Genomic DNA, 24,217 nt, shown 5'->3' with positions numbered 1-24,217 from the left:
GGTCTATATCCGATTTACCTTTGCATCCTTCAGAGAATCTCGAGCAGAGCCACTCAGTAACTGTTTCTTGAATGAATCAATCAAACCATTTACACTTCTGATTGAATGAAGACTTTGAGTGTGCTGATTTCATGAGTAACTGAAGAGTGTGAGGCTAAGAAATATCCTGGTGCCTATAAAATTCTTAGTTAACTCTATTAGTGGGTTGGTATTGCTGAATCTTTTGTAAAGTACTTTAACATGCCTTTACCTGAGCATGTTTGCATGTTTCAAAGTGCTGGTATAGTCTTGATTTAGTTAAAGTATTGACTTTCTGGCGAATAAGCTATTAAAATAATATATCCTCACTTATAGATGTATTAATTATTATACTATTTATTTTTCCCTCAAAAGCTTTTCTTCGATTAATAGTTAATTCAATATCAAACTTGTAAAGAATCACATGAAGTTGTAGTTTGGAACTTATTAATCAATGATAGTTTCTACTGTTTCTTTGGGTTTTCAGATCACCTTGGAGATGCACAGTCTCTTTACAATCAGCAAAATTCTTACCTACTCTGTTCCATTCAAGAAAATGGTTTTAACTTTTCTTATTGTTGCTATTCATCCCTTTACATTGTCCCCAACACTGTATGAATTCTCAATAACTATTATATGAAAGAAAGAGAGCGAGAAAGAAGAAAAGGAAACAATGCAGTTGGTAGCTCAAAATAATAGTCCACAGAATAGTCACAAGGCCCGAGACGAAAGGGAATTGGTGTTAAAACTCTTACTTTCCTACAAACAGGTTTCTTTAAAATGTATCTAACACATCAGGTCCTAATTTTAGTTTCTTTGCTAATTTGTATGATTGTGTTGAGATAGACTTAGATTATCTCTTGAGGGTTTTTTTCCCCTTTACTATTAAACCTTTGAATTTTAGAATGCCAATTTTGAAAATTATCTAATATATCTATTTTTACTTTGACTAGTGGGAGGAAAATACAAAAAGGGTTTCATCAACATTGATTCAGTTGTCGATGAAAATCTACCTGGACCATTTCGGATGAAACCGGCAAACTCTGAGGGACGAGCTGCTTTCCAAATGCCTGGGATCCCCTGGCATTGTCACTCAGTGGTCATATGCATCAGGCCTGCCAACTAAATGAACTCGTTAATTGGGAAGAAATCGTTTCCTTTTGGTGACAATGAAGACTAGTATTGAATGCACATACAAAGTCTCCATGGCCTGTCGGTCTTCTCCCTGGGGTCCCCTGCCAGTGTCACTCTGGTCTCCCTACTACTGCCATGCTTCCATCTGCCTCTAGGTTAGGCCTGTGGCCTTCAGCTGTCTGACCACCAGGAATGGAGTTGTTGTGGCATTAGACACACAGGATATTTGTCCCTTCATTAAAGAGGAGCAAAAGGAAAACGGATAAGAAAAGTCCTCAGCCAATCATAATAGTTTTCCCTCTCTCTGAGCCCTGAACAGTTTAGTAGACAAACATTTGGGCATACTTTTTAATTTCCAACACTCCTGAAGTTTGCTTTGTCTTTAATATGTACACATGGGTCCTCTATATGCCTGTTGGAAGTCCCATCTGGCCTGCGTCTCTTTGAAAGCCTCCCTTGATGCTGGCATCTCTCACTGCAAGGCCCTCCCTTCCTTATCCCACCCCACGGTCACTGTCAGCTGCCCAGGATAGAGCGTCACTGAGAAGGGGGACCCTCCCCAACCTGCCATCCAACAGATTCTCCCTGTTGGATGTTTCTGCTGATTCTACAGTCCTGCCCCTCAGTGTTTCCTCACCAAACACTTCATGCTTGACCCTCACCTTGGAGGCAAGAAGGACCAGGGGAGCTTTCAGTACTTTCTCCTTTAGAGACCTGAAGAGAGAGCCACTCCGTCGTTTCTAACATGGTCTCCTTTTGAACGGATAATTTAAACTCCAAACAATCAAGTTGCCAATGAACTGGGAACATAGACTATGTACATACTTGTATTGAGGAAGTGAAGTGAGGTTGCGGATACAAACTACTGTCTGACTGCTGAATGAGCACTTAACATTTTTTTATAATTTAATTCTCTAAAGACAGATAACTGCACGCAGCTGGTTTCCTGCCCATTCAGGAAGCACTTTGCTCCTTTATAGCAAAAGAGCTGAACTATGAAATGAACTGTGCCGTCTGAGTTGGGCCTAGATATTTTGGCAGCCATTCAACAGTCTTTTTTGATGGTGTGTGTATCAAATAGCAAGTTTGTGAAGTATTGCTTAGAAATACTTGGTCTTATTTTTTGAAGATTAGAGCATGATAGAGAGGGAGTGGGAATCCAGAGTTATACATATTTTCTTCTTTGTAGCTGGAGAAACTGAGGCAATGAAAAAAGAATATTATGCAGGGTCACAGAGGGGAGCCTCCAATTTTGAGAAAATGATCTTCATTTATTCTGACATTTCCAGGCAGCTGGTTGAAAGCTAATCTTACTTTTAGATAAGCTTAGTTGTCTGGATAGTGTTGGCTACTCCATCATTGGGAAAGGTGGTGTGTTTTAGGAATAAAGTTAGTTATCAGAAGTCTCCCAAAGACAAAATGTAAGAAAAAATACTTTATTTTCTTATAAAACTATTGTAACAAGTTCACTTTCTATTGCATACAAGCAAAAAAAAAATTAACGTAATACAAATTGAGTAATATATTTAAGTTATGAAACATGACAAGCTCGAACCCCAGCTTAAGAACTAGAATGTTAACATCACCTTTTGAAATAATAGAAACTTCTTGTATGTTCTTCCCCAGCCTCTTCCACTGTCCTCCACCCTTCACACAGCGGTAACCATGCTCCCAGATTTTATGTTTGCTTTGTGGCTTTATTTTAACAGTTTTATTATGTAAACATATATCACTAGACACTATAAAATTGAATTTTGCTTGGTGTTTTGGACTTCATAGAAATGGTATTGTATGCATCTTTCTGCATCTTAGTATTTCTTTCCAATACTATGTTTTTAAGATTCATCTGTACTGTTGCTTAAAGCTGTGGTTTACTCATATTCACTGCTGTATAATATTCATTGTGTAACTATATCAAAATTTAGCTAGTCACTTGTGACAGTGGATTTTGGGGTTTATGAGTAAAGAACAATCAGAACTGGGCTTGTCCAACCGTCTCTCCAGATTACTGGCTTTAAAAAAATTATTATCAAAAGCAAGTACATTTAATACTGTATCTCAGTACACATACACATATGTATAATTGAAACAAAGTTTCATGAAATAATACTATTTTTACCATCTGTGATGTACTCTACTATTTCTATTCTAGTCCATTTGGTTTCATTTTTACTTTTTAATGCTTAAGTAGCCTTTGATGAGGCCTACCAAATTGATTTCATTATCCTGTGTTGCAGATCACAATTTATAAATCACTGCTCAAAGCCTTACAGTGAAGAATGAACTAGTAGGTCAAAATGTATAGCATGCTTATGTTTAACATTATGAATTTTATTGGGGTCAGGAAAACAATGTGACAAAATCCATAATTTTGTCATTAGAAAAAGCAAAATACTTTTTCCTTTCCTTTGTCATAGTAGGTAATAGATGGTTTTCCAGATTAGGAGCCAGAAAGCTAAGCACCCACAGACCTTGGGCATCTCCCCTGGACATTTCTAACTCTAAGCAGCAGGCAAGAGATACCAATATCATGAGGTCTACACCTGTCTCTCTTTGACAGCATAAAGACACGAGGAGAAATTCTGTACTTTAACCTTTGCAGGGAACATTGGAGAAGAGTCTCTTCAAATGCAAAGCAGCCCTAAAAATACTCCATTTTATACTTTATCAGAGCTGATGGGATTTGTCATTTTCCACTCCAAATTACAAATATCTTCAAATCTCAAGGGATAAAGTTTCCTTCCTGTTACAAGAGAATTCTGGAAAGCTGGGTTGGCCTACATGCCAGGTATCCTCACCCCCAAAGAGGACAAAGTCAAAAGATCAATTCTTTTGTCACCTTCCCCGTTGCACCTCTCACATCCAGTGTAAGGAATGGGTTAAAGAGTTTGGGATGTTCAATGAGGTACCAAGATTTCAGAATATTGTTTGTCTCTACACCTCTCTTGCTTGGTAATGGAATTATTCTATATCAGAAGAACTACTAGTGTCCTCTCCAAGTAAAGCAGGAAATATTTCTAGAAAGGATTAAAACCATATTTTTGTAATTAGGGTAACATTGGGTTATTCATGGATCATAAGTTAGTCTCTTCCTTCTTAACCTTCCTTTCTCTTTCTTCAGAGACTAGTCAAAAAGTTAGAAATATTTCAATTTCTAATTCTTTAAGCAGATTTTTTTTTCATTATTTTTCTTCCTTTCTATATAATTCTGTTAAGGAGTTTTGATTAGCATTCACAGTAGTGCCTATTACTTTTTTCCCATTATTTCTCTTTGTAAGTCACTGGCTGTTTCACAATTCTTATTTAAGAAATAATGTTCATAAAAGAGACAATTTACATTTTGGAAAGAGTCTTTAATGATTAAGAGGGAGAGCGCTGGAGCCAGACTTTTTGGGTTCAAAGCCTGGCTCTTCCACTTACAAGGTGTGTGACGTTGGCAAGTTACTTAAACACTTGTGCCTCAGTTTCCTCATCTATAATATGGAAATAACAATAGCATCTTCTTCATGTACTAGGTACATAGCAAAGGCCCAAACCACGTTATTCTTATCACTGTCATCATTACTACATTATTACGCATGTATTATATTATATGGCAACCCATGACCTCCTTCTTACTACTGCCTAAGAAGTGTAGGCTAATTTTTTTGTTTCTAAATTTGTTAAAGCCAACACATGTTTTCCTCTTTGGGGAACTACATATCCAACATAATTTACTGATGAAAGTTTAGCTTTGCATAGTTACCAAATTAGATAAAGTATATAAAGTACTTTGCAAATCATAACCTACTATTCAAATGTCAGTTATTATAATACCTTCTGCCAAAAAAAAATTCTATTTTACAGACGCCATTATTTAAGAAAGGTCTTATCTTTCCTTTTGGAAATAAACATGAGGTGATTTTTTTCCCATGAAGAATAATTTTTATGGAGCCTCAAAGGTTTTAGAGTAAGATTTGTTGATGGCATTTTTCATTAGTGGGATAAGGATTTAGATTGTATCAGATTTAAACGTATTTGCAACTTCAGCTTTTCCTTCAGCAAAGATATGAACAGATTACTGTCCGTTGTCTATCAGAAAAAAGTAAAGCACTCTTGGTTGCAGGAATTTCAAAAATAAATGTTAAATAAAATAGGTTCCCAGAAACGTCAACTCTCAGACCATTTAATATGTACTTCATTTAGCTAACTGTAATTAATTTCGTATCTTAAGAAATTTCCTGGGAAAAAGACTTCCAATCTTCAGCTGCTGGAATTTCTTAGACCATCACCACACAGTATTCTCTCCTTCTTCAGTCTCCTGTTGTACACACAATGCAAGTCTCCCTTAAATAAGACCTTATCATGATATATATTATCCTTTCTCTGTTTGTCAGCCATACAGTGTCTGGCATTTTGTTATCAGCATATAATGTTATCACATGTAAAATTATTTCCTGAGTGTGTTTGCCTCCTCAACTAAATTTTAAGCCTCTGAAATCAAGGGTCATATTTTATACTATGTATAATCTTTTTTATAATGGCCAGCAAGATACTAAGTGCAGAATAATTTCTCAGGGAGTGCTGATTGATTGATTAATTGAAACTCACGTGAGTCAATGTGATTCTAGAATCCAATGTGACAAAGCCTGTATTTTCCCAAAATGAAACAAGACCTCATAACAGAATTTTTTTCTTTTTTCCTCAACCCCTTCTAAAGGCTTCTCTGTTGCTTCTTTGATACAACAGTACAAAAGAGAAAGAGCTCCAGTTGAAGTTAAAAATGTCAGGGTTTTGAGTACTGAATGTAAAGCAAGATATTTAACTTCCCAACCCTCAGTTTTCTCATCAATAAAATGAGAAGAATAATGTCTGCCTTGGTAGTTTGAAGATTGCAGAAAATATTGTATATACAATGGCTAGCACAGTGCCTTGCTGGGGTGCGATGGAAGTAGGCTGTAGACACCTACGTAAGTGTGGGTGCCGATTTGACACTTAACAGCTGGTGTTCTCAAAGACAGGATGTCCAAAATCAAGCTCAAGGTTTTTTCCAACTCCAAAACCTGGCCATCTTTCCGTGCGTGGCACCACTACCCATCCACTTATGCAAACCAAAATCTAGAATTGATCTCTAACACCTCTCACATGCTATTCTGCACCTCCCATGTCCAAACCCACACAAACTCCTCCTTACCTCCTGAGTCATCCCTGACCCCCCACCCCCACCTTCACAACCACCACATCAGTAGTTGCTACCGTCATCTCTCCCTGGGTCCACCACAACACCTCCAACCCAGCTTCCTGCATCCTTCACGAGTGGCTCCAATCTGCTCATTTTGTATGAGTGACCTTCCTTTGTGAATACACATCTGATCACATCTTTCCCTTGCTGTCTGTCACTTTAAGAAAAACAAATACCCAAGTCCTTCACTTGGCACGACCTGGCCCATACTCTGCAGGATGTATTCCATTTGCCTCTCTAGATCCACTTTATCCTTCTCCATCCCGCTCTGTGCCCAGGGAGCTGACATTCATTGGCTGCATCAAAGGGCTCCCTCACCATCTGACTTACAGTTCATTCAATAAAGAAAGGTGGGAGATGGGAAGGTGGCCGGAGATGGCAGGACAGTATTTATTCCTCTGAATCTCTCCCTGCTGTGTAGCCTCAGAATGGCTGCACAAAGCTACTGTAAGGTCTCTCCTGTAGCTGTTTTCCCTGATAAATATAGGCACAGGAGCAGCTTCTGATTCTTGGATACTGTACATCCCTTGTTGATTTTCCTTAACCATTATACACCATTGTAAAGAGTCCCTTTATTAAATTGTCCTCAACGGCCCCATTTGAGTGTGCCCAGTTTTCTGCTAGAACCTCGACTGAATCTCTTCCCTCCTTAAGCCACTGGCTTTTCAGTTCTCAGATATTCCATGCGTTCTTCCACCTCTGCCCACAGGACTCATTCCCTTGTCCTAGTTAACACTGGCTCATCCCTCAGATTTCAGCTCAAATATCACTTCCTGTCTTCCAAAGTCGTTCCAGTAAACTCTATAGTACACTATGTTACTTCTGTGTAATTTTCCACAGCACTGATAGTAAGATAGCAAATATGTCATTTAATTAAAGTACATCTCTGCCAAAAATGTAGGAATCCCATCTCCTTTGCTCATTACTGTACTCCAACTCCTAACACAGTGTCTGGATATGTGATTCTCAGAACATAAATCATAAAAGAATGACTGCATTCGATTTCCTAACCACTAACTAAAAATATGCTGATCTTTAGGTGTGTACAAGTGGACCATATTTATCTGTTTATTTTGTAGATCCATGTCGAATATGCTAATCATATTTGGGACAAAGAGATTATTTTTTATTATTTCTTCCAATCACAATTTCCAAAGCCAAGCATTTCAAAGTTACATTATGTTAGGAATTTCCTAGCTGCCTACTTGCCTCAAATGACTGTCCCTTTCTTCTTCTTTGCATATTCTGCTCTTTCTATTTTCCTCAATGAACAGTTTCCCCTTTCTGTTATCTGTAGTTTGTGGCCTGGAATGTCCTTGTCCCCCACCTACCCATATCCATGTGACTAACTCCTTCCCCTTCATTAAGGCTGCACTTAGAAGATTCCTTAATGGAGCCTCCCCTAACCACACGATTTAGCATTTCTGAAGCAACAGTCTCCAAATTTTCCTGTGCCCTGCTCTATTTTTAAATAACTTTTATCATTATCTAGCATCGTTTATGTTTTTATGATGCTTATTGTTTATTGTCTGTCTCCCCGAGTACAATCCATGTATCTCAAGTGCCTAGAACATAGTAGGCCTTCAGAAATATTTGTTGAATGAGTTAAACTGGTGTCCTTTTGTCAACCTTTGATTGGCCTGTACCTTTTCATTCAAATCTACTCTTTTCCCATAAACCAAAAAGGCAATTATAGATTTAAAGCTTCTCCCTGTCCCTTACTTCTACCTAGACAAAACTTTATGAGGCAGAATTTTAAAAGAAGTCTCATGCGATTTGAAGGACATGCCTTTCTCATACATCCTTTTTAAATTATTAATTAAGCAATGTGAACACAGGAATCATGCTTTTTGGATTAAATGTCCCACACTCAGTAAATATTTTGTTATGAGAGCAATAAAAATGAAAGCAGGTGTTAATGAAAGTCCATAAAGGTGTGAGTACTAATCTCTATTTGCTAAGCAATTAATTTCTATCTCCAGTTTATCTGTCAGTTGCTTTAGAAATATTGCATGAAAAGCAAATTTGTCGTATAATCTAGCAAAAGAAATTCCTTATGAATTTGTACTTTTATCATTCTGTTATATCTGTCATTAATATTCAAAATAATTAGTCAAGGGCCTACAAGATCCCAAAGTGTCTTCTGAATCATTAAACATTAAATCTTCAATAGCATTTTAGGCTCATCTTATTTACTGAATATTGGTTATTCATGCCCGTTACATAGTTATCCTCTAGTGACTAGAATATACCAACCAATCAATCTGACAAGAAGTAGCTATTGAATGACTAACATGTGCTCATCCTAGCAGTGGTTTATTACCCAAGAACACTGCCTCTGCGTATGCTCAATGCTAAAAATGTACTGTATCGCTAACAACTACAAATATCTGTTTGTCTGAAATGACTTTTACTCAAGAAGCTGCTAAATGGCTGAAGAAGAGAGGAGAAGGCTGGCTGACATTCGTGTCACTTCTCTTCATGACACTCACTGCCTCTTCTCTGAGGTCTAGACCTCCTACTTGATTGATCACGTTGGAACTCTAATTGGTGTTTCTCCTTTAAGGGAAACATGGTAGAACATTTTATTTGAAATATTTCATGTCTTTTTTTCTCCCTTTTACGTTGCATTTTAATAAAAGAGCAATTAGGAAGTACAGGGGGGAAACAAGGAAAAATTAATTCCCAGTTCCCATATTTCATCACTAAAGGTAACTATGATTAATTTGGGGATATATTTTTATGGTTTTTACACACAAACTCACACACACACACACACACACAGTGATCTGAAACATGTCAGTAGTGGTGAGCTAGAAAAAGAACAGCCCAACCCTATAAAAGTGACATCTATAAAAAACATACCTACAAGAAAAAAGGAATGAAAACCTAGCCTCTAGGGTAAAGGTTAACAGCTCAACTGTCATTTAGAGTTGATGATTTGCTTTCCCCTAAGCTTGGAGCTTTCTGGGAATTAGTTTATGATCCCAGGCAGCTTTCTTGGTAGGGGGGAGGGTTCCCAGTTAACCCTAATTATTACATTTTGTTTCACATTCCCACTTAAACAGCTAACCTTTTTTTCTAATGTGTCTGGACTCTGGCAGCCACAGCTTGAAATGACTGAGCTGTTCTTTCTCTAAATGGCCTTTTGTGTGTGGATAATGACCCCACTCTCTTGAATAGGGTTTTTCTCTACTTACTGTAGCTAAATGCATCATTGGAAAAAACAAAACAAAGAGAAATTGCAGTAAAATGGTACATAATGGCCCTTTGGGTTGGGGGGTAGGCTTGGCTCTCAGACTTTCACACTTTCCTTCTTCTAAAGTTTCATACAGAATAACTATTATACCTCAGAACGGGGTAGCCAGGGGGAACTGTGGTAGACTGAACCCTTTGGGATTTGAGCCTTTTTCTGGGCTGTGATTTGAGAAAACAAGCTGTCACTGAATCAAGGGGTGCCTGGGATCTCTCAGTAGAAATACTGCTCTGCTTCTTGACCCAGCTTAGAGTCAGAGCCTGTCGCAGAATAATTGCTCAGAAAAATGAATTTCTTCCTGGTCAACCTCAGGTTTCTGAGGGACGGCGATCATTCTTGTCCTTATATTGTGTTTCCCCGAAAATAAGACCTAGCTGGACAATCAGCTCTAATGCGTCTTTTGGAGCAAAAATTAATATAAGACCTGGTATTATATTATATTATGTTATATTGTATTATATTGTATTAAATTATTATAAAGATATAATATAAATATATTGTATTAATTTTTTATCAAAAAGACGCATTAGAGCTGATTGTCTTGCTAGGTCTTTTTTTGGGGGAAACAGTACTACAGTTCTATTGTGATACCTGAATTTAGCATGTCCATGATATGGGGGAACCTTGTGAAACAGATGCATGAAAGCTCTTGGAAACCCCCTTTATGTACCAGGATTTAGAATTATAAAAATTAAATTTCTGTGTCACAGAAAGAGTAATGATATCAAAGTTCACAAAATTTTAAGGCAGATTTTGATTCACCTAGTTTACATTTAAAATTAATTAAGGGTTATCCAGATTTCTCTGTAGTCCCAATATGTCTTATTACCTCTTTGGAACTTAAAATCACAATACAGCAATTTTAAGGTCTAATGATTGTATGTGTTAGCGGAGCCTCCCTACCCATACTTGTTCACTACCCTCTTCTCCACTCCTTCATTTATTATCCTCTTGTATGTAAAAAGCACTTTGTAAATTACCAGATATTATACAAATACCAGTCAGTGTGATCTAATCTCTTACCCTTCTCTCCTGCACTGAATTCCCTCCATTGCACCTTATTTACTTGGTACTTACTAATTCTGACCAATCCACTTCTCCCACTTCATCCCTTGGGTATGTTAATAGTTTCATTTAATAAAGTAATAACCCATAATGGGTTAATAAAGGGCAGTTAGGGATGCTAGGGTGCAGCCCTTTCAAGATCTGTAAGGTACTTCCCTAAGGTGATTCATTCACTCCCACTTCTGGGTGCTTTAGGTACCTTATCTTAAAAGGGGGGAGTAGTCATATAATACATTTCTTCTTTACTCAAACAAGGGGAGATACAGGTGTGCCATGGGTATGTGTGCTTAACATTTTTAAAGTTCGACCTCTGCATAAGCAAGAGGGCAGGAAAAAGGACTGGACCTATGGAGAGAAGGAGCTGAGGCGGTTGTTTCCTACCAATGACTAACTTTGAAGAGCAACAAATATTAGCAATCACAACATCTATTAACTGAACGTGATCATTTTTGTTTCATCACAAGAAATTCTGAATAGGTTTTAAGCATGTAACACTTTTGTAAAATACTATCAGTTTTAAAAATCCAATGAGGTTTGGAGAAAATTCAGGCACACTCATAGTGTATGAAGGTGTAGTCCCACCATTTATGTATATTCCTACTCTTCCCAGAAAATTTTTGAGGCAAATGCACCTTTTCCCAATAGCTTTGAGCTGCAGTTGCTGAAAAGGAGAGTGATATCAAAGAGAAATACTGATTGGTTTATAAACCTTATCTTTACACATGCATGGACTAAATGCCTTTTGACTCTATCAAACTTACACTTTAGCTGTGACCTAGTCTTAGATGTGACCTAGAAAAGTGACTAAAGTTTCTAACACTAGGAAGGCTGTTATGTTGCATGTAGAGTACCACTCTCCTTAAGTCCTCTTTGTTGGTCTGTACGTGTGTCATCATGAGTGAAACCATTCGCTAGAGACCTGGATCAGTGCACACAGGCTTGGGATACTTCCAGAGCAGATGCTCGACAGTGACAACCCAAATAAAGGTCATAGACTAGGGGTAGAACGATTCCAATTAGATCATTACTGATGAAATAATGGCATTCGATGTCACTTTATACTACATGTGAAATTCTTTCATTCATGTATCCACAAATCTTTATTGAGCATCTCTTATTTGCTAGACATGGTATTAAGGTCCAAGGATACAGAAGATAAGTAAAGCAGGATTATCACTGCCCTCAGTAGGTCAGACCTACTGGAAGAGTTTGAATATAAATAACAAAATAGTAGGTCTCACTTATGTATCCCAAGTGAGTTCCAGCTACTGTTCTAACTGATTTGCATGAACTCTCTCAAACTCACAACTATATAGGGTAAATATTATTATCCCTTTTCTACAGATGATTGAACTGAGGCACAGAGGTTTTTGTACTTGTGCCCAGACATGCAGTTGCAAGTAATGAAGCCAGATTTAACCCAGACCCCATGTTTTTCACCACTGCCGCCAATACGATATTCTTAAAGAAAGGTGAAAAAAGAGTGTAAGATCAGATTGGGAATCCCTGGGAAGGGGTTAGTACTGTTTTCAAATCTTTGTTTTATCTCTTTCTCCCGTATATAACTACTGTCAAGAGTTTGGCGCATTTCCTTTCATCTTTCTATGCCACTGGTTTTGCTATGTTGTTTTTTTTTTTAAACACCGTTGTAATTATATTGTATGTACAATGTTTAACATGTAATTCTGAAGTGTGTGGCCTTGAATATTATTAAGCAATCACAGGAAGTCCTTGAAAGTCTTTGCTGAAGGGCTTTCAAGGCTTTTGTGACCCATTTTTTTTAGGTACATTTAAGAAACTTAACTCCCTGGGAAAGTAGTCATTTACTTGTATGATGTGCATATTATACTAATAAGCAATTTATATTTAGGAGTCATCATGAAAGCTTACCTACATATTGAAATAACTAGAAGTCTCAAGTTCAAAATGATATTTAAATACTTTTACATGCTCTTGTTAATTACCTATGCAAGTTAAGTTGCTGCATCAGAATTGTAAATGAATTTACAATTTTAGAAATTTCCACAAGTATTCATCAAGAACTCAGTAAGAATAACGTTTCTTTTATAACGATGCTAAACATTAAAAATGGGGAGGGGATTGAAAAGTCATGATTATAGCGAGTCTTTGCCTAAAGTGTATGTCTGTTTAAACTTGTATGATAGTCTAAGCAGGAGTGTGTTGCACACCAGGGGTTACACCTCTCACCTATTAAGAAGGCACATGACACTCTTGTTAGAAAAATAAAGAAGTGGGTGGGGGAAAGGGTAGAAAATGTGCTTCAGACATTTTAATTGTAGCTACCGCCTTTCATATCAGAAGCTAATTCTTACATTTGAAACCCCAACTGATTTAAGCATATTTTTACCTTGCCAACTAGTGAGTTTAAAAACAGAGCTCTCCTGTTGTTGCTTGATTTTCTTTCTGCTTCAGTTTTTTCCAAATAAAATGCTGAAATGCCAAGGAAGCAATTTTCAGAAATGCATTGGTGGCTACATCAGAATTCTGTGTTTCACATGTGGCTGGATTTCACTGATGTTACTTGAAGCCACCGTAACACTCTCATATTGTCTAAAGGCAGAAAAACCGGAACCTATGGAAGGGAACTTCTTAGCCTGAGTTGACAGAAGCAGAGTAAAATTGCTTAGTCATGAAGTCATAAAAAGAATCTAGTCTTTTTTTTCTGATTGCCAAATTCACTAAATCCTGACTCTAGCATCGATTTGGTAGTAAATTCCTTAGTATGAGGCATATTTGCTTAAACCTGATCCAAGATAGGCTTTTAAAATACAGTAGTATTCGACCGAAGCACATTACCTAGATTGCCCTATTTGATCTTCATAAAAACCTTATGAAATAGCTACCATAATTTCTGTCATTTTATAGATAAGGAAATTGAGGCACAGAGATTTTAAGTAGCCCATGTTTACAGTTAAGGAGTGGCAAGGCTGGAATGTGAACATAGATAAGGCTTTCCAAAGTCTTGTATTATGCCACTTCCTCATCCAAAATCTTCAGTGGCAACTAATAGCCTATCAATCCAATTGACGAGAGATGAATGGGCCAGGATATATATTTGGAGAGCAGGGAATGAACGAAGGCAGAGGGAAGTGAAGACACGAAAATTTTTAAAACGAGCTTTCTGTTTCAGTTCACGTTATGAGCTGGTGATTCTGTTTGCCCCCCATTCCCAGATCTATTCTCCAAGCTTCTCCATAGCCACTCTCGTGCTCTCTCACTTCTAGTTCAGTACGGCCAGTAGGAGGCACTGGCAGGAAAACGGAGGGCTGGAGGAAAGAGAGTTCAGTGTATTTCTTCCTCGTGCCCTCCCTACTTCAGTGCTTGTCTCAGGTAATAATTTAACTGCATCTTTTCTGCCAAGCTCCTGCCATTTCAGCCATAGTGCTGCTGTCACTTTGTTGTTGCTAGTCTCTGGGTTACTTTAACATCCCTTATTTCTTCCTTTTACCATATCTCTTTAAGTCAACCCTTCATTAAAGTCACACTTGAATTATCTGGGGAATTATGTTTCCCACTGAGACCTGACTGATAGACTGTCTTTTCTAGTTTTATTCCTCCCCCCATCTACATAAATCCATTTATTCATTAGTCCAATATTCACTGAGCCAGGTACTCTTCCACAGGCTGGCGGTGAAGGACGTCAAGGTGAATAAGACAGACAAGGTCCTTGCTTTCTTGGAGCTTAAAATATCTCATGCCTTCATTTCCCGATGCGTTTGTTTATTTCCTACTCCCCACACATCTCTCACTAATTGTAATTCTTTAAGACCCTATTTAAATATTTCTTCTTCAAAATTCCCACATTTAGGCTTCTTTTGATGACTGTGAAGGGCTAGGTTTTGTGCTAAAAACAAAGAACCTAAAAAGAACTCTAAAAACATTCACTGGTCAGCCCAGCAGCCCAGGTCTCCTTTCCAAGAGTCTGTAACTCTGAAAAATCCACAGGAGCCAACAGAATTTTCCTGCGTGGACTGCAACTGACTATTTGCCCCTTTGAAATGGTTGGCTTCCCAAGATGATAAAGAGATGCTTGTGTCACAGGATAATTTCTGGGATTATGGGAAATATTTTTCCCTGACCATTTTCAGTTAGCAGAGCTTTTGGACTCCTTTGCCTTAGGATAAGTGTATGTTGCAGAAAGCAAAAGTTTTCCACAATCTGCCTTCTTGACTTTTGTTTCCTCAGCCTGAGCTCCTGAGGCAATCAGGGTGGTGGGAGGGGAGAGAAGAATGTGGGTGGAGGCAGGAGATGGAGAGGTAACTGCTGAAATCTCAAGAAGGGGCAGAGGCTGCTGCACAGCATCCCAGAGAGGTAGTACTGGCTGGATGTGTCCCGGAGAAGCCTGACTTCCAGGCTCCCATCCAGGACAAAGACCCAGGGAGTTTCTGAGCTCCCCGCATCCACCGCCCAAACAGGCACTGCAGTGCAGAACCTTCTGCGTACAAAGGACACAGGTAGCAAGATGCAAGAAAACCTTAATCTCCTCTAAGATTTGACTTCAAATAAAGATTACACACATTCAGGTCCAATGCTGCATAGTTTCTTAGCAGCTGGATATACTGTCTACTATTGGTTTTCCAGTATTAAGTTCATGTTTCGTTGACATCATATATCTAAATTTGTATATGAGTCATTAGATTGTATTTACAAAACCCTAAGCTGCTTATGAGAGAAATAAAATTGTAGCTCCCTGGGTGAGTAGTTTTCATCCAAAAGGGCCTTTTGTTTTCCCTGTTGGCCTGTTCCTCCCTGTGGGGGGAGAGGGAAGGGGAGAATGAGAGAGAGAGATTCAAGAGATATTTTATCAAATCATAGTCATGTATGCTAGGAGTTGACAAACTATGTACCACAGGCCAAATCCAGCCCACCACCTGTTTTTTTATGGCCCATGAGCTAATTTTAATATTTTTAATATTAAATATTTTTAAATAGTTGAAGAAAATCAAAAGGTAATTTTAATATTTATAAATAGTTGTAGAAAATCAAAAGAAGAGAAATATTTTGTGGCACTTGTAAGTTATATGAAATTCAAATGTTGGTGTCCATGATAAAGATTTATTGGAATATAGCTATACCAATTCATTTATGTGGCTGCTTTGGTGATACGAGGTCTACAATTACATTCGCAAACTTGTTGCAATGATGTTGCTAAACTTTTTTGATATCGGAGGGATTATTCATTATGAATTTGTACCAACTGGACAAACAGTTAACCAAGTTTACTATTTGGAAGTGCTGAAAAGGCTGCATGAAAAACTCAGACGACCTGAACTTTTCACCAACAATTCATGGCTCTTGCATCACGACAATGCACCAGCTCACATGGCAATGTTTGTGAGGGAGTTTTTAGCCATTAAACAAATAACTATATTGGAACACCCTCCCTACTCATCTGATCTGGCCCCCAATGACTTCTTTCTTTACCTGAAGGTAAAGGAAATATTGAAAGGAAGACATTTTGATGACACTCAGGATGTTAAGGTTAATAACGTGATTCCCTGAAAATAAAACCTAGCTGGACAATCAGCTCTAATGCATCTTTTGGAGCAGAAATTAATATAAGACCCAGTATTATATAATATTATAATATAATTTACTATAAGACTAGGTCTTATAGTAAAATAAGACCCGGCATATATTATATTATATTATATTATATTATATTATATTATATTATATTATATTATATTATATTATATTACATTATATTAAAGACTGGGTCTTATATTATAGTAAAATAAGACCAGGCCTTATATTAATTTTTGCTCCAAAATACGCCTTAGAACTGATTGTTCGGCTAGGTCTTATTTTCAGGAAAACACGGTACGATGACAGCTCTGATGGCCATTCCAGAAAAAGAGTTCCAAAATTGTTTTGAAGGGTGGACTTGGCACTGGTGTTAGTGCATAGCTTTCTAAGAGGAGTACTTTGAAGGTGACCGTAGTGATATTCAGCAATGAGGTATGTAGCACGTTTTCTAGGATGAATTCGCAAACTTAATTGTCTGACCTCATACAATGCAGAGCGGAGTAGTTGCAACAAAGACCCAAAAAGCCAAAAATATTTACTACCTGGCCCTTTATAGAAGTTTGCTGACACTTGATGTAGAGTAAATGTTGTAATTCTTGTTCACAGGCTTTAAACTTGGCTGCCCAAGAGAATATCTAGTCACCTAAAACCTAGATTTATTTCTATTACATAAGGAATAGACAAAGGTTATTACTCACTCAGGGAGATGGTCAGCATCACAACAAACTAAATCCGAAAAGGGGGCCTTCTGTATGAGTTAAACAGAAATCAGTACATTTTTAATGAGCTTATCCTGACACAGAAAGTTCTCTCAGAGACATTATAATAACAGCTTCCATTCATAGAACCCTTATTGCAATGCCACACACATCATTAACAACTCCGTTTAATCCTCAAAACCACCCTGAAAGGTAGATATTTTAAAATTGTTATGAAGGTGGGGCAGTGAATTGAAATTTAAAACTCAAAAGGTGTGTTTAATCCACATAAAACACTGGAGGTTGGAGAGTAAAGAGAAAGTACAAAGCAAAGAGCTGGGTTTTCTGCCCACCTGACATGAGGTCTGGCCTTGAGGTTGATTAAAAGACCAACTTTACAGACTTGTTACAAGGAATTAGTGACCTAACTTATGGAAAAACACCTACCAGTGTCTGGCAAGTAGTGGTTGCCCAGTAAAGATCGGTTTATTTTCTTCCTCTTTTTTTTTTTTTCTAAGTACATTTCACATTTATCAAAGTGTACGTGGATTATGCATGAAGAAAGTGAGAGAGTACAAGCAGGAATTAATAAAAATGGTGAAAATGGTAAGGGCTGGAGAGTGGTTATGGGGTAGATAGAAACAGGAGTGGGAATGTTGCTTCTCTATATATTATTTTCATTTTGTTTTGATTTTGAAACATGTAAATATATTAGCTGCCAAAAATTAAATTAAAAATCTATAATGAGGCTTCATTTGAGACCTATAGATTTTAAAGCTACCCTAGTAGACAAGCCTACCCAATTTTATGATAGTAGTTTTCCCCCACATATTGATTTTATTCCATTCTGTTCTTTTTTAAATCTACTTTGGAATTAATTTATTCCTTGATTTACACACATAATAAGTATCCCAATTTCTTTGTTTATACAGATAACGCCTACAAATAACAGTAATTCTTCAGCCAGTGGTTCATTTTTATAACCAAAACTTAGCTTCTGAGACCTTGTTCTACCTGGTTTTCATTTACTTGTTTATCTACTATTGTTTCAGTCCAGTAGCATTATTGGTACAAACACATGTATTCTGTAGTAGGCAAAATACTATTTACGAATGCTATATCAAACTAAATAATGCGTACTTAGAAGTTAAAAGAATTGTTTCGAAACTTACCAAACACTTCAATGGTACATGGCTGTAAAGAGAATCAAGGCCTAGCTTTTTAGCAGAAAGCATACGGCCGTCTGGAGACACCCTTCCCGTCTCCCGACACCCTCTAACATCACTAAACCATGTGCAGGTCTGTGTTTCCATGCTTTTTCTTGTCTAAGTGTCTCTCATTTAGTAGATGCTTACTAAATGTTTCATACATTGATGAATGTATACCAATAAACTTCCTGATATTGATTTAATTTTCCAGAATGCTGTTCCTATTAGAGAGGAACTAGATAGGCTAAATTGCCTGACATACACACACCCCATTCTTCTTAATAAGCATCTGTAGCTTTCTAAATTATTACACTGGTTCTTTATGAATCATCTCTCCTGAGTTTAGTTAATATGGATCAAATCACCTACGGGTAAATTGGTGAAAACAAGTTTCAAAACTTACTGAGTCTGTGGCTTGGAAGAACACTCCAGAAAAAAGCACTTGTGAAGCACACTTTCTTCACCTCCACTCACATGACTCTAACACTGTTCCTGTGGCTAAACTGTGTCCCCAGTATATCCTGAATAGAAATAACGACTCAGAACTCTGCTTTCATTTTCTTTCTGAAGACCGCATAGATGAGACTCTATTCTAATAGTTGGGAAAATATTCAAGGCTCCTAATCAATTGGTCCCAATTTACTCTTTTTGAACCATTTTTCCCAGTCAAGCTTTCTGTTCCAGGTCCGTCAGTGTCCTGAAGACATATTCTCTGTTCATTTCTACCTTCAAATCTTAAACCATATTCTTCCCATTAAAAAAAAAAAATCCCCTAGGTTTGTTTGTTTTTAAAGTGGCTTGTTTTGTTTACGCCAATTAAAATTCTATATGTCATAAAAGCTTAACTCAAACTCATCTCTTTCCCATAATCTTTCTTCGCACCTGCTGTTTATATCATTACAGCTAGTACTTGTCTATGTGTGCCCTAATTGCTTCCCAGTTACATTTTATTTATACATCTTGTCTCTTCAACTAAAAGGAATGTTCTTGGTTTTCTACTACTTTACTGTTTCTCATAATGCCTTCCACAGAGCTAGCTGGACTGAGTAGGTGTTATAAGGGGACCAATTAAATGGGATCTTCAGAAAGCATTTTTAAATTGGGAGGAAGAGAATAAATAAAAGGAATACATAAAATCTGCCATTGTAGATGTTTATTCTTTAATGTAATCGTCACAAAATGCTGCCAAGTGTATATTATTAGCCTTATCTTTTAGAGATGAAGCAATAGATGTTCACAAATATTTAGTGACTGACCTAACCTCACACAGCTAGTATGTGGCAGCACTGGAATTTGAAAACACATCTACATGCTCCTCTCTCTCTCTTTCCATGCAGTATTTTACTAGTAGCTAACTGTAGTAACAGTCTTTAAGACAGGAGAATATAAAATTTAGTATGCATTCTTAGTGGGTAATTTGATGAAAAATTTTTAATTTTGCCTATAAAATTTTATCTTTTTTATCTTTCTATTAAAAGTAAAATTACATAGGGGACAAGCTTCTCTTTATCAAATAAAATACAGAAACAATGGAGAATCATTAGAGAAACAAAGTCAATAGTGAAATAAAGCCTTACCCATCTTAGTTACTCAACCAAAATATTCAGAGTTTAGACAAACATCAGGCTCCCCAATTTCTTGGAGAGACAGCAAGAATATCAAGGAATGGCAAAGACCCAGATTTTTCCTTCCCCTCTCTCTCTCTCGTGTAACTTTAGAAAACAAAGATAGTAGTACATGTTTAATTGTAAAACTTTCTAAAATAAAATCTAGGCCCAGTATGTCAAGAAGGCAAAATGATTGGGAAAAGAAAAAAAGATTCTGTCTTGAAACTCAGATCCTCTTTCCACCTCTAAACCTCAACCCTATTACCCGCTTTCCCTGCTCCTGGGCCCCACCACCTACCTTGGAAACAGAGTATGTGTTTGTTTTTATCAGTTTTTCTTTGTTGGGTTTTTTGTTTCTCTTGTGGTTCTCACTAAATGGGAGACACAGGTGCTCTGTAGTGGGCATGCTGGGTGAAAGTCAACTGTGCCTCCAGAAGCTGCCAGACCCAGGCAGGATGGTATATCGCAGACAGAAGGAAGGACTCAGCCCATCTCACTGCAGGGCAACCCCCCCCTGAGAAACCTTCAAGCCCCTTTTGTGAGATAACTACAGAAAAATACATTTTATTGGCATCTCTCATTTCCGATTGCTCCCACTGCCTTTCCTTCCGGTGAGATCTGGCAACTCATGTGATAAGTCATACCACTGGAAGTCCTCTGGCTGACAGATATCATTCTGAGGCTGGATAGAGAAGAGGAAGAGAAGGCTGAGGGGGAGGGAAGGGACTTTTTTGAGGAGTTTGATGCTTTCCTTATATAGAAAACCCATTTCCTTTTATTCTAACCCCGGGCTTGTTTTAATTTTAAGCTATTAATTTGAAATAGCTAATCAGTTGCCCCAGGCATACACACATTGCCAAGGCTGCAAGATACTTGCCCTTTTCTAATCAACCCCAAAGCGATAATGATTTATATGTATGATGTACACTTGGTCTGCAAAGCCCAGGCACTTTCTACAGGATGATTTGCGGGGCTTATTCAGTAGGACTGTCTAATTCATACTAATGGCAGAGAGGCCTATGGAGGGTTGCAGCGTTTTCACAATTGAACAAGAGAGCAAGAGAGTGAATACACATTTTTTATTTTTTTCAAAAACACAAACTCTAGGAGGACATTTCACAAAGCTTATTTTCCCCATTTATTTGAACAAATGTCATTGTGTTTTGAATATTTTTCATTTTCAATGGGGTACTAGTGGAAGTGTCCTAGGAGTCCCTAGAGAGAAGAAAGGTTTACGTAGCGTAGGCTTTCATTGCTGTTCTGATACCAAATATTTACTGGGAAGCAGAATGACTTTCTTTATTTAAATGAGAATTATTTGGTTTGTCTTTAATGAAGCAAGAATTAACTGCTAGCTGTATCACTTAACCCACTGCTGTGCTGTATCTGTCTTTATTAAGGAAACCTTTACATGCTTAGCAGGTCACAGCAACACTACCCATTTGAGGGAACTGGTAAGAAAGAAGACCACGGATTTTCATTGAAATGGCAGCAGGAATTTGGGCCGAATGCAATAGTCTGCACTGATGTTACCGCCATCCCAATTAGAGTCTGTGTTCTGTCTTCTACCCAAATGGCCAACCAGATCTTCACTGACCTTGCAAAGCAATGTCTTCACCACCTTTAATCCTACTCTGGGGATTCCATTTCCATAATGGGGTGCTCTCTCAAGGGAAAGCTGCCCAACTCCAGCATCATTAAGTGCCAAACTTCCCTTGGAGTTCCGCCCTTCGAGCCAACTGCAGTGTTGACCCAATTGAGATTATGAAACATCTTGGGAACATTATAATCTTAGGGGACATGGTGGCAAAAAAAAAAAAAAAAAAATTGGTTTACACTTAATTGAATTTGACTCGTCTTTTCCAAAAAAGCATTTCTTAAAGTATATTCAATATCATAATTAAAATATATTTTACATTCAAATGAGTATATTTCTGAGGCAAAATACTTTTATTATTGGGGTCATTATAATATTAGAGATAGGGAGTCATGAGAAAAGAGACTGTGGGAAACAAGAGAAGTAACTGAAGATGTCTTTTTCAAATAGAAATTCTACTTGATGTGCTACTTCACAGTAGTGCTATTTTATTTTAGTGCCTGCTTCTCAAAGATCTCAATATGTTTTACCAAAAATATCCTTTTATATGTGTGTCTTATTTTCTAAATCGTGCACCTTCAGAAATATACCTTTTCCCATTAGTAACAGAGAATCCTTCTATTTTTTAAATAGCAGATCCTTGAAACATCATTTTCATAGAATAATTTTTCTGCCCTTTCTATGGATCCTTATTGATGTTTCCTAACCTAGTATTTCAAGAATGAATAGCAACATGAACATCATCAGGCCGCATTCTCTTTACAGAGTTTGTTTTCAATTCAGTATTGGAAACAGGGAAAAAGAAGCGGAGTACTTAATTAATTTGTTGTATTGTCACGAAGGTGGCCAGTTTATAAAATGAATCTGTGGGACCTCTGATCCAATACTTGCCCAATACTATTTGGATAGTTAGAGATTGAGCAATTATTTGGTGACGATATGTTTGCACAACACATAGATACCTTGGGAAGAAGTATCAATAGTTCAATGTTCCCCCGCCATCTTTGAACGAATCCCTGTATATGCTATTAAAGGAACTGAGCATGTTCCTTAAATATTCCCTGTAGTTCTTCTCTCCTTGTTATCACAATCATATTCTAACTGAGGTAATTCCATCCTCATGTACCTATTACCTATCAATATGGATGTCATCGCACATTTCCTCACAAGAGATAGCTTCTGTGGATCAGCAAGGAACAGATATCTGGAATGTCACATATTCTAGAAACCCATTGGGTTTAAGCTTATGGCTGCTCGTTTTAGGATGTATGAATAAGTGGGACACTGTCAATGAAAAATGGAGCTTAACATTTACTGTGACTTTGGATAGTGAGGTACGATTCCTTTTTTTCCTTTGCTGTAAATCAGAAATCGAGTGGCATAAGTCAATTAAAACATTAATGGCTTAATACTTTTCAGCTACTGATAGTTTCCAGTTAGCACTTCTCTGGAGCATTCTTTGTTATTGTGAAGCTCATCTGCAGCCAGTAGAGAGAGTCTTTAAAAAACAAAATAATTGCTTCTAAGCTCTTTCTGCCCTCTTTGTTAAGATCTGAAGGCAACAATTTGTGGACTGTTCAGTAACCCTTTAACCCCTCTATGATATCATGGAAGTATGGGGGGGACCATCACATTTCATAAGCACATTTCTAGATAATAGCTTTATTAGCAGGCATCAGCTTTTCTTTACCTGTGCACAGACGTTGAACAGTCTGCCCACCAGAAATCAGCTGAATCCTGAGGAATAAATAACAACAAAATCCTTCATAGGTTTTTAAAGTTGTTTTTGGCCCTTGATGTCCCAGATATAGAAATACGCAGAAAGAGATTTATTTCTATGTTGAACTCTGCTCTGTGTGGAATTATTTGAAGAATTATTTTAAAACTAAAATATTTTACTATACAAGGAATGAGAATACAATCATGGAATGTTCCTCTTTCAAAAGTTGCTAACTGTGGCCTACAGGCCACATCCAGCCTGCTGACATACTTTTTGTGGTCTATGTGTTTTGTTTTGTTATTAATTGACTTCAGAGCCATTTTATATGAACTGGAAATTTCACATAGAAAGAGATTTCAGGATTAAAAAAAAAAAGAAAGAAAGAAAAAATCGGGGCTGGCCCAGTGGCTCAGGCGGTTGGAGCTCCCTGCTCCTAACTCCGAAGGCTGCTGGTTCGATTCCCACATGGGCCAGTGGGCTCAACTCCTCAAGTTCTGCAAGGGATGGTGGGCAGCGTCCCCTGTAACTAAGATTGAACACGGCACCTGGCATCTTGAGCTGAACTGCCGCTGAGCCCTGGATGTCTGGCTCAGTTGGTTCAAGAGCGTCCTGTCAACCACAAGGTTGCCGGTTGGACTCCCGCAAGGGATGGTGGGCAGCGCCCCCTCCAACTAGCAACGGCAACTGGACCTGGAGCTGAGCTGCGCCTTCCGCAACTAAGACTGAAAGGACAACAACTTGAAGCTGAATGGCACCCTCCACAACCAAGATTGAAAGGACTACAACTTGACTTGGAAAAAAAGTCCTGGAAGTACACACTGTTCCCCAATAAAGTCCTGTTTAAAAAAAAAAAATCAAAAAGAAAATCTGAATACTGGGTCTTCACTACCCCTATGTAGGAGTTAAGTAGCAACTGCTCCCTTTAGATGGGGCTAAGGTCCTCCAGTAGATGTGGGTGGACCCCTTTATTTCAGGCATAAATCCTTTAGTTGCCCCCTTCAGACGGGACATGGGCCTTCCGGTCACCCCCTTTAGATAGGCATGGACCCTTCAGTTTGCCAGAGTTCTCTACAAATCACAAATCCAATCCTACTATAAGTTTACCAAAGGCATGTGCTTTTGTGATCACTGCTTTTGACAAAG

The 24,217-nt window shown here is 37.8% G+C and overlaps 1 protein-coding gene across 3 annotated transcripts in view; it reads left to right on the top strand.

Moving 5' to 3' along the window:
- The window catches only part of RASGEF1B (RasGEF domain family member 1B), a 533,671-nt gene that overhangs the window by 442,668 nt on the left and 66,786 nt on the right, over positions 1-24,217 (top strand). The window lies entirely within an intron of this gene.

The sequence above is a fragment of the Rhinolophus sinicus genome, chromosome 1 (genome assembly GCF_057876585.1).
Source record: "Rhinolophus sinicus isolate RSI-liver-muscle chromosome 1, RSI-T2T, whole genome shotgun sequence".
Classification (NCBI taxonomy): domain Eukaryota; kingdom Metazoa; phylum Chordata; class Mammalia; order Chiroptera; family Rhinolophidae; genus Rhinolophus; species Rhinolophus sinicus.
The sequence above is the reverse complement of the archived record's forward strand: the minus strand, read 5'-3'. Positions and strand labels throughout refer to the sequence as shown.